The 27,360-nt window shown below is 38.3% G+C and overlaps 1 long non-coding RNA gene across 2 annotated transcripts; it reads left to right on the plus strand.

Annotated features, from left to right (window-relative positions):
• LOC308496729 lies at positions 1–27,288 on the plus strand. 2 transcript variants are annotated; one of them, XR_013993217.1, is made up of 6 exons: positions 1–2,213; positions 7,542–7,669; positions 8,803–8,903; positions 9,379–9,491; positions 21,569–21,765; positions 26,659–27,288. It is a non-coding gene; the product is annotated as an uncharacterized lncRNA (long non-coding RNA). The 2 variants fall into 2 exon arrangements; XR_013993218.1 differs by lacking the exon at positions 1–2,213 and having other exon boundaries at positions 3,957–7,669.
• The last annotated feature ends 72 nt before the right edge of the window (positions 27,289–27,360 follow it).

Raw genomic sequence — 27,360 nt, forward strand, 5'->3', positions numbered from 1 at the left:
GCTGGAAAGATTAAAGATTTTTTATAAAGAGGTTATTATGAACAACTTCATGGCAACAAATTTGAAAACTTACGAAATGAGCAAATTCCTAAAAACTATGCTTTTAAAATCAGTGAAAGGGAGAAAAGAAAAACAATAATAATCGTTAAAGAAAGTGATTTCTATTTTTAAAATCTCCCCAGAAAGAAAGCAACAAGCCCAGACCGTTTCTCAGGAGAGTGCTAAACGTTCAGAAAGCAAATCTAATCTTACACAAATTACTCCAAAGTATAGAAAAAGAGGGAACAAACTCCAACTCAATTTCAAGAGACTAGAATAACAAAAGCAAAATCTCAATCATGAACACACATTTGAAAAACCCAAAACAAAATAGTAAAATAAATTCAGCAATGAATAGGAAAGAAAAGATATAATCAAGTTGAGTTTATTTTAGGAATGCAAGAGTGGTTAAACAATGGAGGGGGAAAAATCAAAGCACACAGACAAAAAAGTTTGATGAAATTCAAGTCATTTATAATTTTAAAAAATACAAAATGAACAAAACAAACAGACTCATCGATACTGAGAACAAACTCGTTTTCTAGATAGGAGAGGAGTTGGGGGGCTGGTCAGGAAGGTAAGGGGATTAAGAAGTACAAATTGGTAGTTATAAAGGAGTTGGGGATGTGAAGTACAGTATGAGGTATGTAGTCAATAATACTGTAAAAATAGTGTCAGATGGGTACTAGAGTTATCAGGGGGATCACTTAATAAATAATATAAATGTCTAACCACTAAACTGTATACCTGAAACTAATATAAAATAATGAATGTCAACTACAATTAAAAAAAAGTCATGGGATATATATTATTGCATAGGGAATAGAGTTAATAATATTGTAATAACTGTACAGAGATAGGTAATAGACTTATTGGGGTTACCACTTGGTGAGTATTATATATAAATGTCTAATCACTATGTTTTATACACCTGAAAGTAATAAAAATAATACAATATTAGAAAACTTCGAATACAATTTCTTTAACCTAATGACATTGACAAAAACCTATAGCAAACATGTTCGTTTATGGTGAATCATTAAATCATTTCCTTTAAGATGATAAAACAATTTATTTTCAGCATTACACTGGGAGCCTAGCCTGTGCAATATTTCAAGAAAAAGAGTTACAAAAGCTGTTGGGATTGAAAATTCACACTAAGGTAATCTCCAATGAATCACATCTTCTCTTTGAGTGTGGATAGAACCTGAAACTTGCTTCTAGCAAATAAAATATGGCAAAGGTGGGTTGTAGTCACTCCCTTGGTTGGGTTATGTTCTGGGCAAAAGTGATGGACTTAGTCTTGTGATTACATTACCCTCTGTGAGCCTCCTTGGTAGCCGACGGGGTGAGTATTCAACTGCCATGTTGTGAGAAGTCTTGTGAATGAGCCATGTGGAAAGGAACTGTGGGGCTACTAGGAACTGAGGGCAAACCCCAGCAGATGGCCAGCAACAAAATGGGGACCTCAGTTCTATGGCTTCAATTAACTGATTTCTACCAAGGACTATGTGATCTTGGAAGAGGACCATAAGCTCTAAAAATTACTACAGCCTAGCTGACACCTTGATTGCAGCCTTGTGAGACCCTAAGCAGGGTACCCACCTAAGTGACCTATAGAAACTGGGAGATGGTAAGTGTTATGTTGTTTTAAGCCACTAAGTTTGAGGTAGTTTGTTAGGCACCAATAGATAACTAATACAGATAGAAAGAGCTCTCATTATTGAGAGTCTATGTAGAAAACAAAAAAAATTATAAATTTCAAGAATTATAGGAAAATTTAGCAGGTTTGCAGTTGCATTTCTATATACCAGCAACAAACCGATAAAATACAATTTCAAAGATAACATTTATAGTGGCATCAAAAATATAAAAGAATACAATCTTAATGAAAGATATGTAAGAATTTAATGAAGAAAACGTATTAAAACTTTAATGAAACATAGTAAGTAATACAAAATATTCAAATAAATGAATAAGAAGTTCGTGGATAACAAGACTCAATATAATAAAGATACTAATTGTTTCCAAAATTTATCTATAGGTTTAATGCAGTTTCATTCAACGTGCCAACAGATTTTTCATGGAACTTCACAAATTTATGGTAAAATCGTAGACGAAAGCAAAGAACCCAACAAGAGCTAAAATACTCTAGAAAAAGAAGCAAAAATAAGGTAAGGAAGTTACCTTAACTTGCAAGTTATCAAGATTTATTTTAAAGCTATAATAAGTAGACAGCAGGATATTGCACATAGAAATAGTTAAATAGATTGATGGAACAGAATAGGGAACACAGAAATAAACACATTAGTATGTGGAAACTTTATACAAGACAAAGTTGGCTTAGCAGCTCAATGGGAAAAAACTGGATATTCAATAAATGTTAGCATAATTGGTTATTTCTATGAAGGAAAAAAACTAGGTTTTCTAATACACACTGTATAAAATATCCAATTCAGTTGGATTTAAAACTTAAATGAGAAAGATAAAATTTAAAACATTTAAAACAAAAATACATAAGAATATGGCTCTGATGTAGACAAGGATTTAAGAAATCAAAAACACAATCATTAAGGAAAAGATTAATAAGTTTGACTATGTTAAAATTTAGAACTTTTAATCAAAAAAGACAGCACCAAGAGTGAAAATACACACAGAAAAGGTAAATGTCCACATATAATCGCTAAATTATTAGTATATAGAATATATAAAGAACTCCTAAAAATCAAGTAGGATAAAACAAGCAAACAAAAAGAATATGGGAGAAATGACAAACAGGAATCCCACAGAAGAAAATTATAAATGGCTAATGACTTTATAAAAGAATGGGAGGGAAATGCAAATTAAGAAAATATTGAGATAACATTTGTACACTCTTATGATAGGAGAAAATTAAAAGTTAGGCAATATCACTTATCTGTTGTTGGTGGGAGTATAAAATGGCAACCACTTTCATAATTACATATTTGTAATATATATTATATACAGATGACATATGTAATTATACATGAAACAATTGCATATTTTAATATTTATATATAACTATATAATATAAACATATGATTGTGTATATATAACATATTTATGTAAGTATACCAAGGGTGCCAAAAATGTATATATATAAGTGGACACTTTGGTCAACGTTGCTCAAGCAGTAGTTTGCCATAATCAGAAGTGTCTGGACGCTGATGGTAACCACTTTGAGCACCTCTTGTAATTGCAGAAGTCAAACGTGACTTGTATTCATCTTTTGTTATTGGTATATATTGAGTATTACAATTTTAATACAGTTTTCCTTTCTTAAAATATGTATACATTTTTTGGCACCACATATACATATATATATATATATATATACACATACATATATGTATATACACACACACACACATATATATGTATGTGTATATATATATATATATATATATATACATATATATATGTATTTACATAACCTTGTGAACATTCAGTTCTGTTCTTGGAGCATATACCGAAAGAAACCCTTGCAGATAGGTGCTGGGAGGCATGTACAAAACAGTTCAAAGTAGTGAATATCAGGGGAGAAAGTACCCATCACTTGGAGAGCTGATAAATAAATTGTAGTTTATTCATGCATTGGAACACTATACAGAAGTGAAAATGATTAAAATAGAACTATACACACCAACACAGATGAATTTCAGAAACAATGTTCAGTGAAAAATAAGTTGCAGAAAATGCATGCAATATTATACCATTTATATACAACGTTCAAAAACCAAATTTTGAATATCTTGCATAGAGCAATAAATGTGATTATAAAGAAAAGCATGGGTATGCTGTGTTTCAGGGAGGCAGGGGAAAGAGGCCGTGGGGTTGAGGAGGGAAACAGGGAGCTTCAACCCTACTAACATTCTGTTTCTCAAGTTGCATGGTAGGTTCACAGGGGCCATTTTGTTATCATGCTTTAAAAAATTATATTACAGATATTCCTTTGTATATAACAACATTTCATAATAGTTTTAAAAATGAACAGAAATGGGTACATAACTGGAAGATCTGCAGAGTTTAGCCATAGTTTTGAAAGACGGTGATACCTCCACAGTTGAGACCATGTCAAAAACATTCTTTATTTGGCCATTGATTGTAAAGAATGTATTGGCCTTAGATTCTTGCCTTGTTACTATTTTTAAAATTACTCTAAAACTTGCTTGAGTAATCAGCTTTAAATTATGCAAATAAAGACAACGAAACCCTCTTAATCTTAAGGTTGCTTTTAAAACCCAAGCTTTTATACATGTATGCAGATGGACTGTTAAATTAGGAAGATTTCATTCTAAGTAACCAAATCTTAAGGGGCTGAAGAAAACCCGTTTTATAAAACATATTAATTCCAGCACTAAGCAGTTTCTGAAAACAGCATAATTAACTGTGCCTTTTAGTATCTCCTTGAACTAAAATATTACTGATGGTGGCAGAGGAGGGAAGTAGTTTATACTACGAAAAGCAAACTGCTGCTGGAATATGCTTGAGACTTAGAGCCACTTTTAAAAATATCTTGTTAGCTGTAAAAGAAAGGAAGGACTAATGTTTTCTAAGATCTCAGCAGCATCTTTATGAATAATGAAATATGGGTGCTCCTCTTGAATGTAATTCAGAATTTAGAAAACAGATGGTATCTGGCATAGGTCCCCTAAGAGGGAGCATTTCGTGTATCTGATGGTGATTTACCTCTACCGATTTTAATTTTGACAAATGGAACATTTCTGTCTTGCCTTTTTTTAATTTAATTTAAAAAAAAAATTTATTGAGAAATATTGGGGAACAGTGTGTTTTTTCAGGACCCATCAGCTCCAAATCAAATCGTTGTTTTCAGTCTAGTTGTGGACGGCGCAGTTCACTGGCCCGTGTGGGAATCGAACCAGCGACCTTGGTGTTATGAGCACCACGCCCTAATCAACTGAGCCAACAGATTGTCCCTGTCTTGCTTTTAAAATGGAACACAACAGCCAGTCTAAAATAAATCGTTAGCTTTGCATGCTGTACTATTTATTGAACAGTTCAGAGGGCAAGGAAGCCAAATGCTCTGATCGTTTTTATTTTTATTTTTTTACTTGCCCGCTCCTGAACTGCTGACAATTCTACAGCACCCTTCCTGTATTTTTCTCTCCTATCTTCTCTGCTTTGGAGTCAGAAACTTTGGTTCAAATCCCTCTGTTACCATGAGTTGTGATTGTGAGAACATGACAACCTCTCAGCCTATTTCCTCCTTTGTAAATGATGGTTATAATTCCCATCTCACTGGATTTGTAGGCATTAGGACTGAAAGAGGCGGTGAATACTACAGTGGCTGGCACATACTATGTGCTTCGAAAATGACATCAAGTTTCTTTCTCTGTTCTCCTCCCCAGGCCCCCAGTGTCAGAAAGGACACAGAATGAGTCATTTTTTTTCATAACTCAACTTTTACTTGGAAATGGCAGCTTGCTCCTTGTACAGTTTCAGATCTAGTTATCATTACCTCCCGGTTGGAGAAATGGGATATTTAATTTTATGATGTATATTCCTCATCCTCCAATATCCATAGACAGTCATTTCATCAGTATGTAGTAGACACTTGCTTTTAGGCGGAAATGGGGAAAGGCAGAGGTTGGGGTAGGAGGGTTTTCCCTTTGATGGCTCTGGGCTCAATCCTATACCTGACAGCTTACGCTCACTCCTATGGAGAAGGAGCTCAGCTCTGTCCAAATGAGCATTTGCCCTTAATGAATGTTTTTCTCTGTGGTCCATCTTGATATCTCTTTGGGTGTCCTAAGGAAACAGAGTAAAAATAGATCTTCCCACAGCAAAAACAAATGACAGTGACTGACACTTGTGCACTACTTTTATAGCATGTAAAGCGTTTTCACACTGATCACTAAAAACACTCCTTCACACATTTGTCAAGCATGTCCTGAGCTCTGCGTGAGCGAGGCCTCACGAGACACCTTAGTGTAAATGCACAGGTGACGTACACCTGGCCTTGGGGTGTCACCTGAAATGTCACTACCCCAGAAAGCCTCCTCTTCTTGCTTTATTTTACTAAGTAGTTCCTCCCTTCCTCCTAACACAGCACCTCTCTTTCCTCTACAATTTTTCCCTATCCTGATTTCCTTAAGGACAGGGGTTATGTCCACTTCTGTCACTTCTGTGAAGCCTCGTGCTCAAGACCTAGCACCTTGCAAGGCCCCAAATAGGTGTTCAATAAAACTGGTGAGTAGAAAACTGGACAAATGCTCAGGGGAAAGAGAAAGTTAAAGATTTCATTGCTATCCAGTGTGATGAGGGCCAAAGGAGAGAAATGGGTTGAGGGTGTGAAAGAGAAGCATTTAATCAGCACATGTCCGCTAGAGTCGTTACCTTCCTGCAAGAGAGCTGTCCCAAGCCGGCACTGTCTGGGAAGGGTTGGGTGAATCTGCCTAATTCTGGGGTGCAGAATTAGGAGGGTCCTCTACTCACAAAGAGAGATAAGCCGCATTCTCCAAAATCAGCTCTGTTCATAATAAAAATGATATCCTGGTCTCTATATGCCGTATTCTTTTAAATGGTTGAGACCTTGGGGATAGTTAATGTTTAGATGAAAAATTAGATAAAGAGGCACACTATTTATTGCCCTTTCTCATACTTTTTAAGCTAAATATCCAGTTCTTATGTTATACTTTTGTCTGCTCTCCTTATCACTTATAAAAATAGATTAAACTGACATGATCATAATTTAGGAAAATACTGTTTTATTCTCTTTAGGAAAAGGAAACAGAAAAAAAGGCAAATGGCTTACTTATCATGGCACAGAATTAGAAATCCCAGTCTGTGGCTGCCAGAAAATGAGTAAATGGCCAAAAATAAAAATTCTTTTATTAATTCTCTTCCTGGAATTCAATATATTAGCATGATAAAAGTTAGTATGTCTGAAAATAAAGGTATAAATGGCTGCAGAATGTAACATATGATCAAGTCACAACAGCCAAAAGGTGGAAACAACCCAAACGTCTATCAGGGGATAAAAGCAGAAACAAAATGTGGTATATACGTCATTGTAATATTATTCAGCCTTAAGAAGAAGGAAGTTCTGACATCTGAGGATATTATGCTTAAGTGAGGTAAGCCAATCACGAAAGGACACATATCGTATGATTCCACTTACATGATGTACTTGGAACAGTGAAATTAATAGAGATGGAAAGTAGGATGGTGGCTGCCAGGGCGGAGGGGAGGAGGGAAGGGGGAGTTATTATTTAATAGTACACAGTTTCTATTTGGGAAGATGAAAACTTCTGGGGATGAATAGTGGTGATGGTTGCACGACAATGTCAATGTACTTAATGCCACTGAACTGGACACTTAAAATAGTTAAATCTTAGGTTCTATATAGCTTACCACAACAGTATTGTTTTAGTAGGAGAAAGTCCAGACCACATGTATAATAAAGATATTCAGTGGATGAGGTCAGTCGTGGGGATCTTTCCATTCATTCTAATCCACAGGTGATTACCCTCATCTTCAACACGGTTGACGTCCTCAAAGCCACTACTGACAGGGTCCTTCTCAGCGCTGGCCTGGTGCTGTGTGCTTCATGTATATTATCTCATTGAATTTTGGAACATCCTTTAAGGTAGGTGTTCTTCCCATTTACATGAATTGAATACATTTCCAGTATCCCTCAGGAATAGATTTTAGGAACAATTATATGGATAACCTGGAGTAAAGGGAATAGGAATTTCTTCATTTGGGTTCAGTGAGGTGTACTCATGGGATGACCACAAACATAGGAACTTTGGAGTGATAGTTAATGTTTAGATGAAAAATCATTAAAGAGTTTAAAGAGTGGAATAACAATGCAACCAAAGACTTTCTGAGGGCTCAGTAGGGCTATTTGGAACTGATTGGGGAGGGTAAATTAAAATCAGAAAGCTTAGTGGAGCAAATGTCACAACAAAAAAAGAATTTTTCAAATGGGATGGCAAGTGAGAAACAGCAACTGAGAAGTCATTTTTCCAGTGTCATTATGGGCATAAGGAAAATTGTTCCTCTAGACTCTAGATCAGCTGGTAATAATCCAGAGGTTGGTGATTTAGGTAGGCCGCTGTTATCTGACTTTGAGTGTATCTCCATTCTCTGCACTGTCACCAAGAGGGACCAGGGGAAAAAGGGAAGAAAAGGTGTTGGGTGTGCCGTATCATGTTTCCCTGAAAATAAGACCTAACCAGAAAATAAGCACTAGCATGATTTTTCAGGATGACATCCCCTGAACATAAGCCTTAATGCATCTTTTGGAGCAAAACTTAATATAAGACCCAATCTTATTTTCAGGGAAACACAGGTACTTCTGGCTGCTGAAAAATGCTTACATGGGAAGGGAGTTTGAAATGCTATCCTCAAATGAAGTATCTGATGTAGATGGATTAAATTTCACCTTGTGAAATAGCTCACTGCTATCCATTGCTGTGTAAAATCAAGAAAGTTAAATGAGATTAAGATATTTATTAAACTTTCTGAGATATTAAACATGTGGTTAACCAGGGCATTGACATATTCAGCTATAAACTGGCATGTACAGTCTTTGGTCACTTCTATACCACAGCTGTTAGCCTAACTTGGAGGTGAAGGCCAAGCTAATCGGAGGCAGGAAGTAGGAAGTATGACGCATAGAATTCCCAAACTGAGAAAGACAAACATCTTTTTTAACTCTCTCATTTTATAAGTGTGGAAAATTGAAGCCCAAGTATGTTGCCTGTGGTTTTACAGCTCATTAACGGCAGAGCAGAGACGAGAACCTCAGACCTCATGCCAGGGACCCTTCCCACTATATTGCATTTCTCTTTTACATCCATCAGTAGCTTAAGCAGGTAAGAATTATTTTCTGAATGAACAACAATGAATTCCATAAACTCACAAGATGAAAGAAGAGAAATTGTTTTTAAAACATTTCAGCATTTTGTAAAAGCTCACGGTTTAGATGAAAAGCAGTCCAGTATTGGGGGAAATTCTGAATAAAAGTCAAGTCCTCGGCAAAGCTTTGATGAGGAGGATGTGGGTTTTAACACATACTATGAAAATTGTACTTCAGATGAAGCTTATTCTTATTTTTAATTAATGTTTTTTATCTTACTTTTGAAATAATTTTACATTTACAGAAAGTTGCAAAAATAGTGGAAGTTTACGTATACCCTTCACCCAGCTTCCGCTAATGTTAACAACTTACATAACTGTAGTTCAATGATCAAAATCAGAAAATTGACATTGATACAATACTATCAGTTAAACTAGAGACCTTATTCGCGTTTCACCATTTCCCTCCCGAATGTCCTTTCTGTGTTCCAGGCTATGACCCAAGATCCCACACTGCATTTAGTTTCTGTCTCCTTAGTCTCCTCCAATCGGTGCCAGTTCCTCAGTGTTTCCTCATCTTTCATGGACTCTTTTGAGGGGTACAGGTAAGCTACTTTGTACAATGTCCCTCCGTTTGGGTTTGTCCAATGTTTTTCTCATTCTTTGGCTGAGGTTACAGGTTTGGGGAAGAATACCACAGAGAGGAAGTGCCCTTCTCATTATTTCACATCGGGGTAAATTATTGGTTTTCCCTTTGTAATGATAAATAACTTGAAGAAGTAATTGGAGACTGTGCTGACATCATTTTTCTCCTCAAATTTTGCCCACCGATTGTAGCATCCATCGGTGGGCTTGCAGACAACAATTATTACTGTAATGTTCTAATGGGGATTTTGTATTTTCCGTATTCCTCTACACTTATTAATTAGAATTCTTCTATAAGGAAGAGTTACCTCATTCTCCCCTACATTTATTTATTCAATTACTCATTTATATCAGTATGGACTATGGATATTAATTTTGTTCTATGGGTTATAATCTGATACTATCATTTATTTTGTTGTTCAAGTTGTTCCTGTGTTAGCCTTTGGGGGCTTCCTCAGATTGGCTCTTGTGTCCTTTTGACACGCCCTGGTCTTTTTAGAGGACTTCCTTGTTATCCTGTAATGCAAGATGTTCTAGGCTCATTTTGTCCCTGTTCCAGTCCTGTAACCAATCACTTCTCTAAGGAGCCCGGGTTCTCTTCTTGGAGAATAACCCATGGAAACCAAGATGTGCACACTAAGTGAAAGATAATTCTTTGAGGGTTGTAAAGCTTATGTGTCAGAAAAATTACCAACATAGGATCATGCAGTATTTTCAGTAATAATTCTGAATCAAAGCAACAAGATATATATGGGTTAGCTTTACATAGTTTAAAATGTGCGATTTGCTCCAAGATGTGCTTTAGGCATGAATGCCAAATTACATCAAAGTTGGAAAAGTGCTTTTCCTTCCTAAATTGTTTTTTTTTTTTTTTGCTTTGCATGAAACTTTATTTAAAGGAATTAACATTTTTTTGCTGTGTGTCTTTTTTTAAATTTATTGGTTTTTTTTTAGTTTCAGGTATACAAAACAATGTAATAGTTAGACATTTATCATTTATATCCCTCACAAAGTGATAACCTCCCTCCCCCAATCTACTACCCCTCTGACATCGCATACAGCCGTTACATTTCTACTGTCTCTATTCCTAATGCTCTACTCCACTTCTTGTGATTAGATATAGATATAGATAAAATTACAGTTGACATTCATTATTATTCAGCTTGAGTTTCAGGTGTATACTGCAGTGGTCAGGCATCTACAGCATCCATGAAGTGGTTGCCCTAATGAGACAAGTGTCCATCGGATACCCTACAAAATCTTTGCAACATTATTAATTATATTCCCCAAACTATCTTTCATATCCCCATGGCAATCAGGAATATTAGTGTTCTCTTTTCAGTCTAATATCCTTCTATCTATAATGTCAGACTAATTATATGTTGTATTTTAAATAATAGAATGATAAAATGTTCAATCTCATTGATAATCAAAAATATGCAAAGTTAGAAATGAGATTGCTGCCATCTTATGAGAATATTAACAAATATTGAGAAGATTGGTAATATCCAAGATTGCTAAGAGTGTGAGAAAGCAGGTCGTCTACAGCACCTTTTTGAGAGCAATTGCTAGTATCTACTGAAATGTTAAATTTACATTTGTCTGAGCAATTTTACTTCTAGAAATGGATCTATCAGAGATGTTAGTATAAGTATAAAAAGCTGTGTGTGTGTGTGACAGAGAGAGAGAAAGAGAGAGAGAGACTGCATTTCTGGTAATAATGAAAAACTGGAGACAACTTAGAAGTCCATCAAGAGAGGGCTAGTTAGGTACTTTGAATTTATCATGCAGTCTGGGGGGAGTCCTGGAAGTCTTCCTAGAAGAAGTGATGTTTAAGTTGTGAACTAAAGGATGCGCAGGAATAATGCATGTGAGGTGTGTTTGTATACACATGGTATGTGTGTGCATGCTGGGAGTGAGGAGAGGACATCTAAGAAGAAGCTATCGCTCTACTTTGAGGCAGGAAAGAAGATCTTCAGTTAAAGATTAAGAGAGAGTGATAGGGAGAGTAGCTCAAGAAGGAACCCGAGCAGGAGGTGGGGATGGATCATGCAGAGCCTTGACAGGCATGTTGGGCTTTGTGCAGAGGACACTGCCTATCATGAGGTTCTCCACAGTTCAGCCCTCCGTTCCTCCGATGTGGACCACAGACTAGGATCCAAGTTCAGTTTGACCTCAAGTCATTCACTTATTTCAGGCACAACTTCTTCCAGACATCTCCTCTGCCCCTCCTTAAACACTGGGCTTTCCTCTATCATTTCACCCATCATATTGAAGTGTGATCATCTAGTTGTGTGTCAGTTTCCTCATCTTCACGATGAAGTCCTTGCAGCTTATTTCTCTTTTATCTCCATCTCTAGCACAGACAGACATTCAATCAATAGCTGCTGAATAAATGAAATAATTCCACTGATTACCTCTGGAACAGGGTCTTAACCTGGGGGTCAGGGCCTCATTCAGGAGGAGATGTGTCTGTGAATAGAGTTGGGGGTGGGGTAGTTTCTGTGAATATAGATAGGAAAAAAATTAATTCCTTATTTCCACTTTCCTCTAACTGAAAATTAACATTTCCTTCAATTATGAAAATACACAGTAAAAAGTAGTATTAGCAGTACTATGACTCTGTCACCCATAGAAGTCACAGCTATTTTCATATCATATTAGAACTCTTACAAATATCTCAAAATATAATTTACGCTCATCACTACTTCAAAATTACAGTAATTACTAGAGCTGCTACTAGATCCTGTTATTCATTGTGTCAATAAAAGAGTAAATGTTGTTATATTATGTTAAAATATTTTGATAACTGCATTTGAACATACTTGGCTTCTTTTATAATCCTATACATTTTACTGTATGTATTTAAAGACATTATTCTGAGAGGGAGTCCACAGGTTTCTCTGGACTGCCAAAGGCGCCCCTGGCACGGTGGTTAAGAACCCTGCCCCTGGAGCATGGCACGTACAAATATTTATACCACACACTCTATGATGAAGGATTGTAATGTAGTTGCAAGCGCCACAACCCAACTCCCTTTCTGTCAAACAAGTGTCACTTTTTCCTCTCCCTGTCCCCCAATTCAGGCCATTTTGATCTCTTTCCAGTCTCTCACTTGGACAAACCACTTGTGCTCATGGTTTCAATTCTTATTTCCATAAGAACTACTATTAAATATGAACACCCAGGCTGACTTCTCTCTGAGCCCTAATCATGTATTAAGAAAATCATCTATGTTTCTTCTTGTGTGTCCAACATTATCTTGAGTTTTCCATCTTTCTCCAGAAATTACCTCCTTTTCTCAGTATCTCTCTTCTATTTTCCCAAGAGCAACATGCAACCATCAACTTTGAGTACTCTGTCTCTTAGCTTCTGTTAGTGAGATGACAAAACCTGTTAGCTCTCCTAGATCTTTGAACCAACTGGAGTGTTGGTTTGTATGATGATTTACTTTAAAATACTTTAGTATTAACAGTGTGATGTATGTGTGTATAAATTAACTTTGATCTACAGCCTACAGGCTGTTCCAGTTGCATACCCTAATTAGGCACCCACACCCTAGAGGGGGATTAGTTAGCATTTGAAGTCCTCTCTAGTGGTAGTTACAGAAGCATTTCAAATTCATTATTGATTTACAAAGAAATGATATGATGTCTGGGATTTGCTTCAAAATAATCCAGGAGAAGGGGCAAATAGGTAGGGATATGGATGAAACAAGCTTGACATTGAGGTGGGAATTGTTGAAACAGTGATGTGTAATATGGGGGGGGTAATTAACATTCTCTGTATTTTCTATATATTTGAAACTTTCCATAATAAAAAATTTTGAAGTAGAATTCATATTTTTTATAATTGCCATAATTGTCCATTGTCATGTCAATTGTCCTAATTGTAATCTACACCAGAGTTTCTGTCTATATAACAGATTGAATATTGAATATGTGTCACCTACCTTACTTCCGAAACCTCACTAAAATGATAGGAAAGGTATTTTTTTAAAAGGCATAAGAACATAAAGTTGGAGAGAATTTGAGAAAAGATGAAACTTTTGGAGGCTGTATAGGCAATGGGTGAGTGATAAGGAGTGAACAGACCAAAAAAATGGGACAAACCTGTGTCATAATACACAGCATCCCCACCCCACCATCACCTGTAATTGACTACACCAGATTTATCTGGAAGTGAGGGAAGACGAGGGTAGGTAAAATAGATTGATTGAAAAGGGATTTGTTCCAGAAAAGGTAAAACAGATTTGGACTTGAAGGTCCCAGGAAATGGAGAGACACTGTACTGCCAACAGAGGGATTAAATTAAAACTTTCTGAGTGAATGTCTAAATCTCTCCTTTCAAAGTATTGAGATGTATCCGGTGCTGTCACCTCCACCTTCCTGCCGAAAGCTCACCTGGGAGCTTTTCACCTGCTCTGGACGGGTGGCCCTCTGCATAGGGCGAGGAGCTACCCACCTGGGATCTCTCTTTTCATCTTCCTAAGGAGAACTGTCTCTTTGGGAAGGAGATATTAGGTACGTTTTTTCTTGTAGCCCACGTCTTCCTTTTTCTTAGTTTACTTCATCTTTTGGTGAAGCACATCCTCCAACAGCTTTTTGAGAAAGGGAGTATTGGTTAGCTCTTGCTATAATACGCGGCATAACAACCAACCTCAAACCTTAAGTGGGCATCTAGCCTTCAGCATGGGGACTGGATTCAATTGGCCTTCCTTTAGTAACCCTGACTGGTTATAAGAATCATCTGGGTTGCCTGTTAACAACACATTCCTGGGACCCTCTCCAGACTTTCCGATTAGAGTCTCCAAGGCAGGGACCTGGATATTTAACAAATCTACTCCGGTGATTCTCATACCTGGCAAGTACGAGAAACACTGCTATAGGGGTTGGTTCGGTAAACCCAGGTCTTCAAAATCTGCCCCAGGTAGGCATATTGGAGCCACTTACGGAGTTTGATAGAACTACAAATGCTGCTGATTCCAGTGATGGAGGTTCTAACAATCCTGCCTCCCCAAGGTGATTCAGAAATATAGCCAGGAGCCAGGGGACCAGTGCGTTAGCAGACAGGGATACCAGTTAATTCAGCTACTTATGTCTGTCATCACTTTCCACTGATTTTCATCTTTACTATGTTCAGGATACTCCCTGCTATTTACAAATCCACTGTGGGAGAGAAAGGTGGGTAAGTTATAATTCCTATTTGTAACAGCTTTAGTCTGGAGTGAAAGACAAGTATACCAAAGACAAGTCAGTTTGAACCCAACCTGATTAGGGTGTCTGTTGGTTTGAAACCTAGGGAGTTCCCCTGGTGAAATCTGAAACTGGCTCCCATACATGAAAGGCAAGGTGAAACCAAAGAAAGAGGCAGGTCACTGCAGATTGGTAAGTGGCAGGTTTACTAAGCAAAGAAACTTATGAGATTTGTCTTGGGCGGCTACTAATGAACAAATCTCTGTACCTGCCTGCCAGAATCTTAGGAATTTATACAGAGGTCTTCATGGCGTTCACTCACATATAGAGTATAGACGGTCTAAATAACAAATAACTCCCTCTAGGTTGTGTCCTTGAAGTAGTTCCTAGTGTGGGAACAGTGGGCAGAAAGTATATTCCAAGGACGGTGTGCGGGGGCAGGCAGGAGCCTCCAGTAGCCTGGGTTCAGCCTGCAGGTCAACCAGCGGTCACATCTTCTTGATGATCTTCAACAGTAGCCTTCCAATTGTCCCACATATACTTATTGAGTGACTGTTTTGTGTTTGGTGCTGTGTAGATTAAACACTTGACACTTCTCCAAATTCATATATGAATTTTGAGGACATGGGTTGATTTTTCAGTGGTTTACTTGTAAAGCAATTTGAATCATGACATCTGGTTCTGATATTGTGTTCTGTGCTTTTAGAAAATTACTTAACCATCTATCATCCATCTCTTTCTATCTCTGTCTCTCTCTTCCTCTCTCTCCATTTTACTGCTGGTGATATTTGGAAATCTCAGGACATTTACTTAAAATTTTATTTAAACTCATTATGGAATGTTACTGCCCTACTCCGAGGATGTTTGGAGTTATTTCTAGTCTGTTCTACTATCTTCTTTCCTTAGTCTATCTATCTATCTATCATCATCTAATCACATCCACTACATATAGAGCAATAGATATCAATATCTGTATCTACTCAATGTATAAAGTGAGAGTAATATGAGAGAGAGAGAGAGAGAAAGAGAGAGAGAGAGAGAGAGAGAGAGAGAGAGAGAGAGAGAGAGAGAGAGAGAGTTTAAGGATACAACAAACATTCTTCTCTTGGACTTCAGAGCCAGGAAATTAAATGCACCTTGGCCCAAAGGGACCAGAGCAGAAAGTCTAATTGCTTTCATTGCTGCTTCTCTCTTTGCTCATGTTGCATTTACTGTGGCTTCTCAATCCTACATTACAACCTCTTAGCTCAAAGATCCATCATTAGCTTACATTAATATCTTTGTCTCTTAGTTTACATTATTGAGAAAGATAAAATCTAATTGACCCATCTTGTCTCAGTTTGGGCAGAGTCTTTATATTAATCCTCATCATAAGCCCCTGGTCACACTATGAATTGGTCCCTTTGGGTGAAGTACCCTCTCCTGGTCTAATTAGCTATTGTGGAAGATGGGTGGAGTGAACATTAATTAGCATACTAGGCTGACTTTTTGAAAGCTGTGGATAGAACAATTTAAACTGAAGTCAGATTTGACAGAAAAATGACCGGATATATTTATTTCACAGCCTTAACTTCCCCACATCCTATCTGAGAGACTTCAAGCAAATCATTCATTATTGTTGAGTTTCACTTCCCTCATCTGTAAAATAATTATGATCATTCTTGTAACACTAGTTTGCTGTGAGGAGTAAATGAGATAAAAGGAGTGAGCAGAGCATTGAGCATGTTACATGGCAGGCAGTTGATAGATAAAGAACTACAATTAACATTTAAACATAATGCTAAGTGATACAGTAGTTAATCATCTTAACTCTTCAAACAAGAATTCTACTGTTTGTTAAATCTGAATTTCCTGTTGGCCAAAAAGCTTTTGAGGAGTAGAGTTTTGTCTGTAAGCATACTGTGCTTTCTAAATTTAACATTTATAGAGGACCCATTAGACGTAAAACTTAGGGAATCGGTGAGCCACTCTGAAGTGCAAAGTGAAGAGAAAGTGCCTGGAGAAGATGAGAGCCTAAATGAGAAGTGACAGTATCTAATGTGAATCAATTAGAATTTGAAAAGAGCTCAAAAAATATTTAATCAGATGCAGAATTGCCAAAAATCTGCCTTTCTGCCAATCCACCTTCCACACTATTCCTGAAATGGTTTCTAGGTGCTAGTTACTTCAGAAGCAAAGACTCACTTACTCAAAGCCCCTTAAGAGAAAGAGGGTTTGTGGTAAGTCCACATGGACTTGACCTGGATCAGAGACCCTGCGAGGAGCCAGCACCTCTCCGGTTATCATGGCCTGCCTGCTCTAGTTCAGCTGCCCTGGCTCCTCTCCCTACCAACGAACCATCTTGGTCTCGAGCTGGTATACTTAACCTCGGAAGGAGCCAGTCTGGCTGTCTCAGTGATGATCATAGTACCTCTTGGCCAGAGCCATCCTTTGAGGCCACTTCAGAGTCCTGTGTGGATGAGCTGCCTTCGGATCAGATTCTCTGATCCTTCTTGTCCATTTGTGATCAACCCTGCCTCAACCAGCGCAGGGCAGCTTCCCTGGGCAGGGACTGTGGGCAGGTCGGGGTCATCTAGAAGTGCGGTGGAAAATGCTATGGCTACCTGAAAGACACACTGAGCATACACATTTTTAAGGGAAATTGAGTCGTGGTACCCTTTTCTCATCATCCTTTATTTTTTCTTCTTAAATTCTTTGGTGTTTCCACCCATCACCTATGGCAGAGTTTCCAATAAGCAATACTTAGATGCTTCTTGGCTCCACCCATAACTACCAAATCAGCGGCATGAAGAGTAGAGCTAAGAACTTGCCTTTTTTTTTTTTTCTGCAAAGTTCCTAAAATGTGTCTTGTTCATTTTCAATATCTAGTATGTTGGCTACCGTGTTTCCTTGAAAATAAGACGTACCCCCAAAATAAGCCCCAGTTAAGATCGTCAGCCAGACCGACGCATTTAGTACGTTATGACGATGTTCCAGAAGATGACATGACTGTATTTGAATAAAGGTAGATTGTTGTACATGAAAAAAAAAGACAACCCCTGAAAATACGCCCTAATGCATCTTTTGGAGCAAAAATCAATATAAGACCAGGTCTTATTTTCAGGGAAGTATGGTATAAAACCCGGTCTTATTTTTGGGGAAACATGGTAGTGAAGTTAAAATTCAATAAATGCTTGAAAATATAACAGAATGATAAGATTTTCTTAAGCTATCACAATACATGAAAATCTCCACCTACTTTCTTGTCCTGAAAGATCTCCCTCATTTCAGGTCAGTTTTCTTGAATTCTTTTTTTTTTTTTTTAATGTTTATTGGGGTGACAATGGTTAATAAAGTTACATAGATTTCAAGTGTACAATTCTGTAACACATCACCAATGTATCACCTTGTGTAAACAGTTCCGTTTTCTTGAGTCCCCCCACTTGGAGGACACTGAAGCTCAGCCCCGCATACACTCAGCTGCCCAGCACCCTTTCCCAGTCTTGCATCCAGCCCAGGTGGAGAAAGAATCAAACCCCCAGATTTCTCTCTCAGTCCCCACCATCCTTGCAAACACCTGCTCAGCAAACTCAAGTCTGTAAGATCATCCTACAGGCTATAAGCACAGAGCAGGCTAAATCCAGATTTGGGGAGGAAGGACGCCCCTAATGGAAACATAACTTACTGGAGCATAGCCCTACCAGAAGAGACTAGCAGGAGACTTTGCGTCTCCTCCTGAAGCAGCACTTCCCTGTCTTCCCCAAGAACAATGAGGATAAATCTGCTGATACTATATGCACAACTAAAAGAGCCCAAAATGGATCACACAGTTTCTCCAGTGATCGTTTTTTAAAAGTATGAATAATCTTCTCTTTCACCCCCCACCCTCACCCCAAAAGCCTTCCATAGCCCTGCATTGGTTATATGTCAAATGTTATACCTTTGTACCTTTCCATGTGTCGTACCTCCTGTTTGGAGCACCACCGGCTTCCCTCATTGGGAAACTCCCCTGCCATCCCCCAAAGACACCACTAAGCAGTTGGCTGCTCCCTGCAGAGCTGGCCTTGGCCTCCCCCTTGCTCCCACAGGGCAGTGTGGCACAGCGTCAGTCAGCACACTACACTTAGGTCACCAACCCAGGAAGCTTGGCTCCAAGACAAGCTGTGTCACTGTGCGTAAATTATTTACTGCCTCTCTACCGTAGTTCCCTCATTTGTAAAATTTGTCGCTACCCTGTACGCTTGTTCTGATGTGTTGTGTAATACGAATCGAGTTCTTAGAACAGTGCCTGGCACATAATAGGCATGGACTAAACATTAGCTCTTATTCATACATCTCTACTGTAGCCGTCAACATTGTATAAGCAGGGTTCAATGAGTTTCTCGTTGAACAGCTACAAGATCCTGGGTTTTCTCTAAGTCAGTGGTGGAACTCAGCATAAAGAGAATCAGGGCAACTGCTTCTTACATCTGGGTTTCTAACTTTTTCTACCTTGTAGAGGTTGTGCTTTAAAACAAGGAGTTCTTCCATCCCCATTCATGACTGCATAAGCCATAATGTGTTTATAGGTGATCATCTATTGTTATTCTTTCTTGAAGTTAGGTATTTTCGTCAAACTATGGCATGCAGATGGATATGAGCTCCTTCGTAAGAATGATTCACATTTTAATAAGCTTGCTTAGGGGGTAGCCAGTTACCTCAGTTGGTTAGAGCCTGGTGCTAATAACACCAAGGTTGCTGGTTTGATCCCCGCATGGGCTACTGTGAGTGGCGCTCTCCTTTAAAAAAAGAAAAGCTTGCTTATTAAAAAAAAAAAAAAGTCCCGTCCCTTCTCTCCTCCTAGAGCATGAGCTAAGACGTAAAGTTGAGTCAAATTTATCATGTGCTTTTGACCTTCTGAGAAATAAACCCGGGGGCACAGATTTTCAAGTTGTCTAGGTCCTGCAAAATTATAATGGGTACGTTTGGTTTGAGAAGAACTGTCAGTTAAGGCAGCTTTTCCCCCTACACTATGACTAATAATGGCAGTTATTAAAATTGAAGCTAAAATACCTAGAATTAAGATTTTGGCAGAACACACTGACATTCCCAAGTTTTGAACATGTTAAGTATATGCCTTGATGAAATGTTCAATTCTCACTTAGATTTTAAAAGCAAGATGTAGAAATAAGTGACAAATAAAAATTATATGACAAATGTAACTTCAATGCTTCTCTTCCAATAGATCTTAAAATTATAATTAAGATAAGGGGGGGGGAAGCACGAGTCAAAGAAAAAGATTGAAAACAGCTTAGAAGATCCTTGAGGAAGGAATAGAAGAGTATTTTAGGCAAGTTAAGTTTCCTGGGAAGCTTTGTTCCTCATGAGGATATAATACTGTGAGAGTATTTTTCATAGTCAGGGTTAATCTTTCAAATCTGGCCCAAAATTCTAAGTGAAATGATTTCACTTGGCCTATTTTTGGCATGAATCTATCTCTAGTGTCCCTTTGGCTGTGCAAAAACAGGCTCACCCCTCGCTGACTGAAGCAGAAACCCCTCAATCGGTGAGCTCAGTGTGTCTTCCGCAATGGTCCCTGGGAACTGTCATTGTAGATCAGACTCCAGCTGGCTGTGGAGGGTGCTTGGACACTTGCTTACACTTTCTTCCCTTAGTTCTGGCTAAGGGAAGTTCTAGGCCACATGGGGTCCTTTTTACCCCAAATACTATGTCTACCCAAATACAATGGGGAAAAATGGTGTCCATGTGCAAATCAATGTTGCAAAATTATTTTACTGTCTAAAGCAGCACTTGCTTCATCAGGAACAAAATCTTTTTCTACATTTAATCATTCTAGTTCCACCTCTGACCCCCACCTCAATTCTTTGCTTCTGTTCCTGCCCATGTTAGTGGTCCTTTCATCCACTAGTCTCTCACATTGCATGGAGTATTTGTCTATTATTAGAGAGATTCTGGGTTTTATCATAACAGCTATTCATCATCCACTTCTGTAATCATTGTCACTGTTCATGAAATTCCTTTAAAGATCCATCTATTCCCAAAGCCTACTTCCTCCCCTTTTCTCAAGTGAAACAAAGATTCTATTTTTAGACTAATAAAAAAGACACTTCGGAGACGATATAAAGATCTAAAGAAAAGTCTGTGTTTATAAGTATATTTACTTATTAAGTAAAAATGATCCAGTTTCCCAAAATGTAACAGACAAAGTTTTTCTTCCACCAAAACTAAATAATGGAATAAAAGATGTCAAGAAGTCAAGATGTTTAATGGTAAAATATGCATATATAATGAACAATAATGAAAATGGTGGAGTATTCATTACTTTTAAGATATTATAAAAATTAAACAAATTTTAAAAGGTTCATGAAAGGCTTTTTTTTTTTTTTTACTTTTCTATGAGTTTATTCTCTAAAAAGTGAACCTCTTTTACAAATGGACTATTAATGTCGCATACCAGTAGGGGGCACTAAAACATTGCTTTTAAATGTTATTAAAAGTACTTAGCAGTGAAAAAGGAATTTTTGGTGAAACGTTTTTCTTGCCCCTTAACATTAATCAGAAAACGATGAAGGACCCTGGCAAGGGGAAGAAACACAGTTCAATTAGAAGATCAAAGCTAACAAATTACCATGACTAAGTTTGCAGAGAGAGAAACATTTTCTGTATAAAAACCCGCGTGACAACTATGTTTTAAGATGTTTAGTATTAGTGAACGTTTCATAGACATAAAACTTCATGTTAGCTCTCTGACACCTCATAAGCACGGTGGATAATTATGAATGGGGATCCCATTGGCAAAACTCAATTGCACGTGGTCTGCTATACACTCTGATGGTCTAGAATATATCATTTTAAAATCCTAGGTTGTAATAGCTTTCAGAATGATGATAGTTCAGGCATGGACCATTGAGCCGTCCACTTGAGGTGTGGCTGGAGCATATGACGTTTTCGGCTGTTTGTGCCACATATACCTGGAAAGACTGGACTTCTCAGCGGCCCTGCTCTCTACTGGCAGAGACAACCAACACCGTGAGGCAAATGAACAGCTGGTCCTAAAAAAGTGAGTGCCCTGTTTCTTTGATTGTTTATTTCCATGAGAGGGAGGGCGGGGGGGAGGCAAACCCATGCATTTCCGTTTGGTGATGGCGCATACCTAGAGAACATGCACTGAATTTAGCCTGGCCTGTGGCATTTTTTGCCATTTGTTTTGCAAATTTTCGTAGTATGGAAAGAAACTCAGCACGGAAAAAAGTTCCTATGGCTCTGAATATGTTACGATTTATATCAAGTACAGAGCCCAGCACGGCTGGTCTCTAGTGGCTTGGTGCTCTGCCCCTGCCAAGATGCTGAAAGCTCTCTCTGCAAGGTAATTCAGCTGCACCGGACATGAGATGAGACAGGTTTAGGTCCAGACATGGGAGCAGCTGCAGTAATGTGAGCTGAAAGGAATGCGAGTGTATGTGGGGAGTGCCGATTTCAAAAGCAGGTTCTCAAAAGAGTGTTTCTCTCCCCATTCAGAGGCCTGTATTAATATCAAGAGGAGGAAAGGGTTCTTTTCTTCCTGCTTTTCTTTTTATTGTATCTATTTGAGAAGATAGATTTTAGCTGAACCTATTGTGGTAATCATTTCATAATATAGGTAAATCAAACCATCATACTGTATGCCTTAAACTTCTATAATCATGCATGTCAGTTATTTTTCAATAAAACCATGGGTGGAAAAGACTAGGAAGGGGATTCATTAAATACTGTCATCACCTCAAACAGGTGTGTGGCAAAAGGCATGGACAATGCTGCTGAGACCAAGTCTCAGAGATAGGGGTGACTGAATGACAACTCACATTATCAATTGTGATTCCAAAAGGCCCAAGCTGTAGGAGGCCTGGGAGGAAGCCGCAGGGGTTATGGGGAAGACCGGTGTGTACAGTCTGGGTGGACTGGATCCAACACGGGAACAGCTGAGGCCAGCTCCAGGGAAGGCTGGTCTGGCGTTTGGGTCCTTCATAGCCATGTGGAGCACGACAGGTGGGGAGTGCGAATGCACTTTGGGTTGCTGGGTGTGGGGAGGGCTCCACATGGGTTCTGCTGGCTCCCACAGGGGAGCGCCTTAGGGGCTGGTCTGTGCTTGCTTGCCTTCTTTCAATGAGCCCCCTTCACAAATCTTTTTTGTCCAAAGATTCTGCTTTTCCTAAATGTGATGTTTCTAAGGGCTCTCCAGAAGCCTATGGAAGGTGGGAGAGAACTCAAGGGGCGAGGGAAGGCGAGTGGGGTCTCTTTTTCCCTCCCATTCTTACTTGTCCACAGGATGGTTTACTGAGGGCAAGGGGTGATGGACCTTGTGAATGGGCCTGGTTGAGCCCTCAGGCACTACAGATATAAGCCCAACTGGAAGGGGAGATTAAGGCCTCCATGGAACTAAGGCCACAGTGGATGGTGGATTCCCAGTCAGCAGAGCGCCCCTCTGACTATCTTAAAAAGGAATCCCAGGTCCTGTAAATATGCCTGCAACGCCTGGGGCTAATGCCACCTGCAAGCTCCATTATATAATTATCCCAGTTGACCCACACCCAACAGATAGGCATTATCATTCCTATTATTCAGATAAGGAAACTGCCTGGAGCAATAACGTGCTCTTCTCACCACTTTGCACTGCTGTGTGTTGGGTTGGTGAAGGAGGGGTAGTAAGTGTGAGATCTACTAACTAAAGAAGCCACATACTACAGGTTAAGAGCACAGATTCTGGACCAGACTGCCTGTGTTGGCATCCCAGCTCCTACACTTGCTAGCTAAGTGACTCAACCAACCTGTGCTCCCATTTCCTTTCTGAATTCACAAAGAATCCGTTGTAAAAAAAAAAAAAAACCCTCCTCCACAGGGTTTTGTGAAGATGAAATGAGTGTGTATAGTAACAGTGCATAGAACTATAGTCAACCCATAGTAAGTACTGGATGCATGTTTTCCTCTAATGATGACCATGCTGCTAGTTCATCAACCATGCATGAGCAGATGGATTTGGTTGATACTTTGGCTCTCAAATTAGTGCTTTATTTGCTTAACTGCCTTTCTGGGTTAGGGCCATTTAGTTCCTCAATGGAATGTTAAATATCTAACCTAACCTTTGAAAAAACATAACCGATCATTTAGTCAGTGGATTAGTTTGCCAGGGCTGCCCTAACAAAATACCACAGACGAGATGGCTTAAACAACAGAAACTGATTGTCTCATAGTCGTGGAGGCTAGAAGTCCAAGATCAAGGTGTCGACAGGATTGTTTTTTTTCTGAGGCCTCTCTTCAGATGGCCACCTTCTCGCTGTGTCCTCACACCATCCTTCTTCCGGGCGCTTGCTCTCACCCCTGTTATCTCTGTGTATAAATTTCTTATAAGGACGCCAGTCAGATTGGATCAGGGCCCACCCTAACAGCCCCATTTTAACTTAATTGCACCTTTAAAGACCCTATTTCTAAATACACTCACATTCTGAGGTTCTGGGGGCTTCAATACATAAATTTGGTGGGGGTTGGGGAGAACACAATTCAGTCCATAAAGTCAGGTCCATCAAACAAAAAAAACAAACTCTAGATGCACTAACATCAGGGAAAGCACACAGCAGGTGCCATTTAAAGGGCGAAGCTGAGAGCTTGGATGCAGTCTTATCACTGGTGGGTAGTGGTAGTGGCAGTGCCATCACCCAACCATGAGTATGTACAGGCACCAAAGCACACTCAGGATTTTAAATTGAGTAAGATATTATGATTTAACATTTCCCCCTAGTTTCTCTCTCCCGCTGTTGTTTTCAGATGGCTAAGAGAAGAGGGAAAGTGGTAAAGAGGCAGTGGAGGGAAGTGAGTGAGGGCTGAGAGCTATTTCAGGAACCCTGATGTGGTACCCCTCTGACCAACTCTAGAAAGACCTGTGAATCCTCTGGAAAATAAGAGAAAGTATAATACTTTATCCATTATGATCACTTTAAAAATTTCTCCATGGGGCGGCTGGTTAGCTCAGTTGGTTAGAGCACGATGCTCATAACACCAGAGTTGCTGGTTGGATCCCCGCCTGGGCCACTGTGAGATGCGCCCTCCGCTAGATTGAAACAACTACTTGGACTTGGACCTGATGGGTCTTGGAAAAACACACTTAAAATAAATAAAAGTTTTAAAAAAATGTCTCCATCATGATCCATTTAAAAATAATTTTTCCATTATGACCAGTTCAAGAATTTATCAGAAAAGGCAGCTAAGAAGGTCCTTGTGAATAAAAAATGTTCACACTTTCAAATGTTTCTTGCTAACATTTACATTACAAATTCTTACTTTGACTGTGTAACTTTAGCAACTTCTTTTGTTTTTGTTTTTGTTTTGTTTTTTTAAAATTTCCTGTCCTCCTGATTTCTAATTTAAGAGGATTTCATGGTCTCATCAATTTTTATTTATTAGTGACTAAATTTGTTGTACATTTTAAATGGACTGTGAAAATAAGTGAATTTATGATCTTTTAACAGAATCCTAGTGTATATAAATAGGAACATGAGGGCGTGTGCGCATGTGTATGTACACACACACACAAACTGACACGTGGTTTTATAGTACAATTGCCAAGAATAACTAATCTAGAAATAACTGTAGAATCTGATAATACAGGTGGTATTTCTGGTTAGGAATAATTTATCTACATGAACAGACATGAATCCTTTTTAATTTTAACAGTGAACATTAAAATTAAGCTGTTGCCTCCTTCCTAAGTATTTAAATACTCATAAAATAATCAAACCTAGAAAAAAAGATCTGGGACTTTGAAGTCATTATATTCCAACTCCCTTTAAGTAGAATACTATTGTTACTATTGTTCTGTATGTTTTTTTCTTTTTTATAAGAGAGTTAATTTTATAGGACTTTTTGTTTTTCTGTTCATGAAAAAGTCACTTGTCTCTAGTTTTATGTTTCTTAGAGGCAACATCTAACGCTTATAAAACATGTTGGGGTGTCTAAGTGGGTTTAGTTTTTAAGAATTTCACCCAAAAGAAGAACCCCAGAACACCAAAGAATACATTCTATCGATTCTCTTTTGCAATTATTTTAGAGAAATTTGCTCTATTGTTAAAGTTGTGCTGCTTTCTATAACATTATCTGTTAAGTTGAAGCTGCCAGTACCATCATCAGCTAAACTCCCAAAATGAGTCACCTAACTTTATTTTTAACCGCTTTTTAATTGCCTGCTGAGATTATCAAGAATAAGAACTTTTTTTTTTTAAGGAGGGCACAGCTCACAGTGGCCCATGCGGATCGAACCAGCAACTTTCGTGTTATTAGCACCGCGCTCTAACCAACAGAGCTAACCGGCCACCCCCTATAAGAGCATTTTAAAATCCTTTACATCAAAGTTTTGGTATATCAGACCACATAAAAGGGTGAGTCAAAGGTTCAGAATTCTCAAGTCATTTCCATGTTTTTCTTTTAAAATTCAGCTGTAGGGCATGTAGTAAAAATCCCTGAGATTTGAGACTTTTCCTAAATTCTTGCTATGACATTCAGTGCATGTTATACACATTATTTCTGAATTCACAAAGAATTCATTGGACTTTAGCAACTAATGTGCATAATACTCAAGCAGGAAGGAGCCATATTAGGATTTTGAACAAATATCAGTGATTTAGAAATCAGGTATTTACCTAAGTTAAAGTAATTCATATCGTAACAAAAGCCTACCCACGAGGTTGTACCAATGTCAAAGAACAAACATTTCATCGTGTTTCAAACCACTTTAAGACATTATTTTAATCCTTACAATACCTCTTTGAGGGATGTAGGTGGGAAGTCATAGCAAGAGAAAATTCAAAATGTAGAATAAATTGAACACTACTTAGGGAATAAAAGAGCTTCTAGTTGATTGTGCTTTGTTGATTTTCTGCTTTTCTTGCAAGATCCATTGGTGATTTCACTTTATCATATTTTGCAGGTAGGACCCACATCATGGCATACTCGTTAAAATGGATACCATGGTCCATCAGAGAACCACCGTGTTTCCACTGCTTTCTATTCACGCAAGTCTTGGCTGGAGACAAGTGAGGGACAAAACGGGAAGTGCTTTCATATTCAAGAGGAGGCATTCTGCTCTTTTCTCTGCTCTCCTTCCCCAGGCCTTGTCAGGCGTTTAATACGGCTGTCTACAATGAACAGTGAAAATCAAATTAAGTATCAAATTTACAGCTATTAAAGAAGAGAATATATATGGATGATTAATTGATTTTACTTGGTTATCACACAAAAGTTGGCATTAACCTTCAACATCTGCTGCCTCTCACCTCAATTGGGTTCATTGGCTCATATTCAATGGGTCATTAAATCTAGGATATCTCCTCAGGAGCTTCATCTTCAAAGTATAACAGATAACACATAAATGTAGGCATAACATTTACATATGCTCTACATAAATATTAACTTATAGATGGTAAAACAGAAGAGATTCTTTTATAACTTCAGAGACAATTGGTGAAAGACTATGGTTTTGTTTTCCACATTTCTGTTTAAATAAATGTTATTGCATTAGATAAAGTTATCTAATGAAGTGTTGCAGATAGAAAAATGCAAAAAAGAAAAACTAGAACATCGCCTGGATATGGGAAAACACCAAGGAGTGATTTTCCTTTTGTGATTCATT

This window comes from Rhinolophus hipposideros (assembly GCF_964194185.1).
Source record: "Rhinolophus hipposideros genome assembly, chromosome: 4".
NCBI classification, from domain to species: domain Eukaryota; kingdom Metazoa; phylum Chordata; class Mammalia; order Chiroptera; family Rhinolophidae; genus Rhinolophus; species Rhinolophus hipposideros.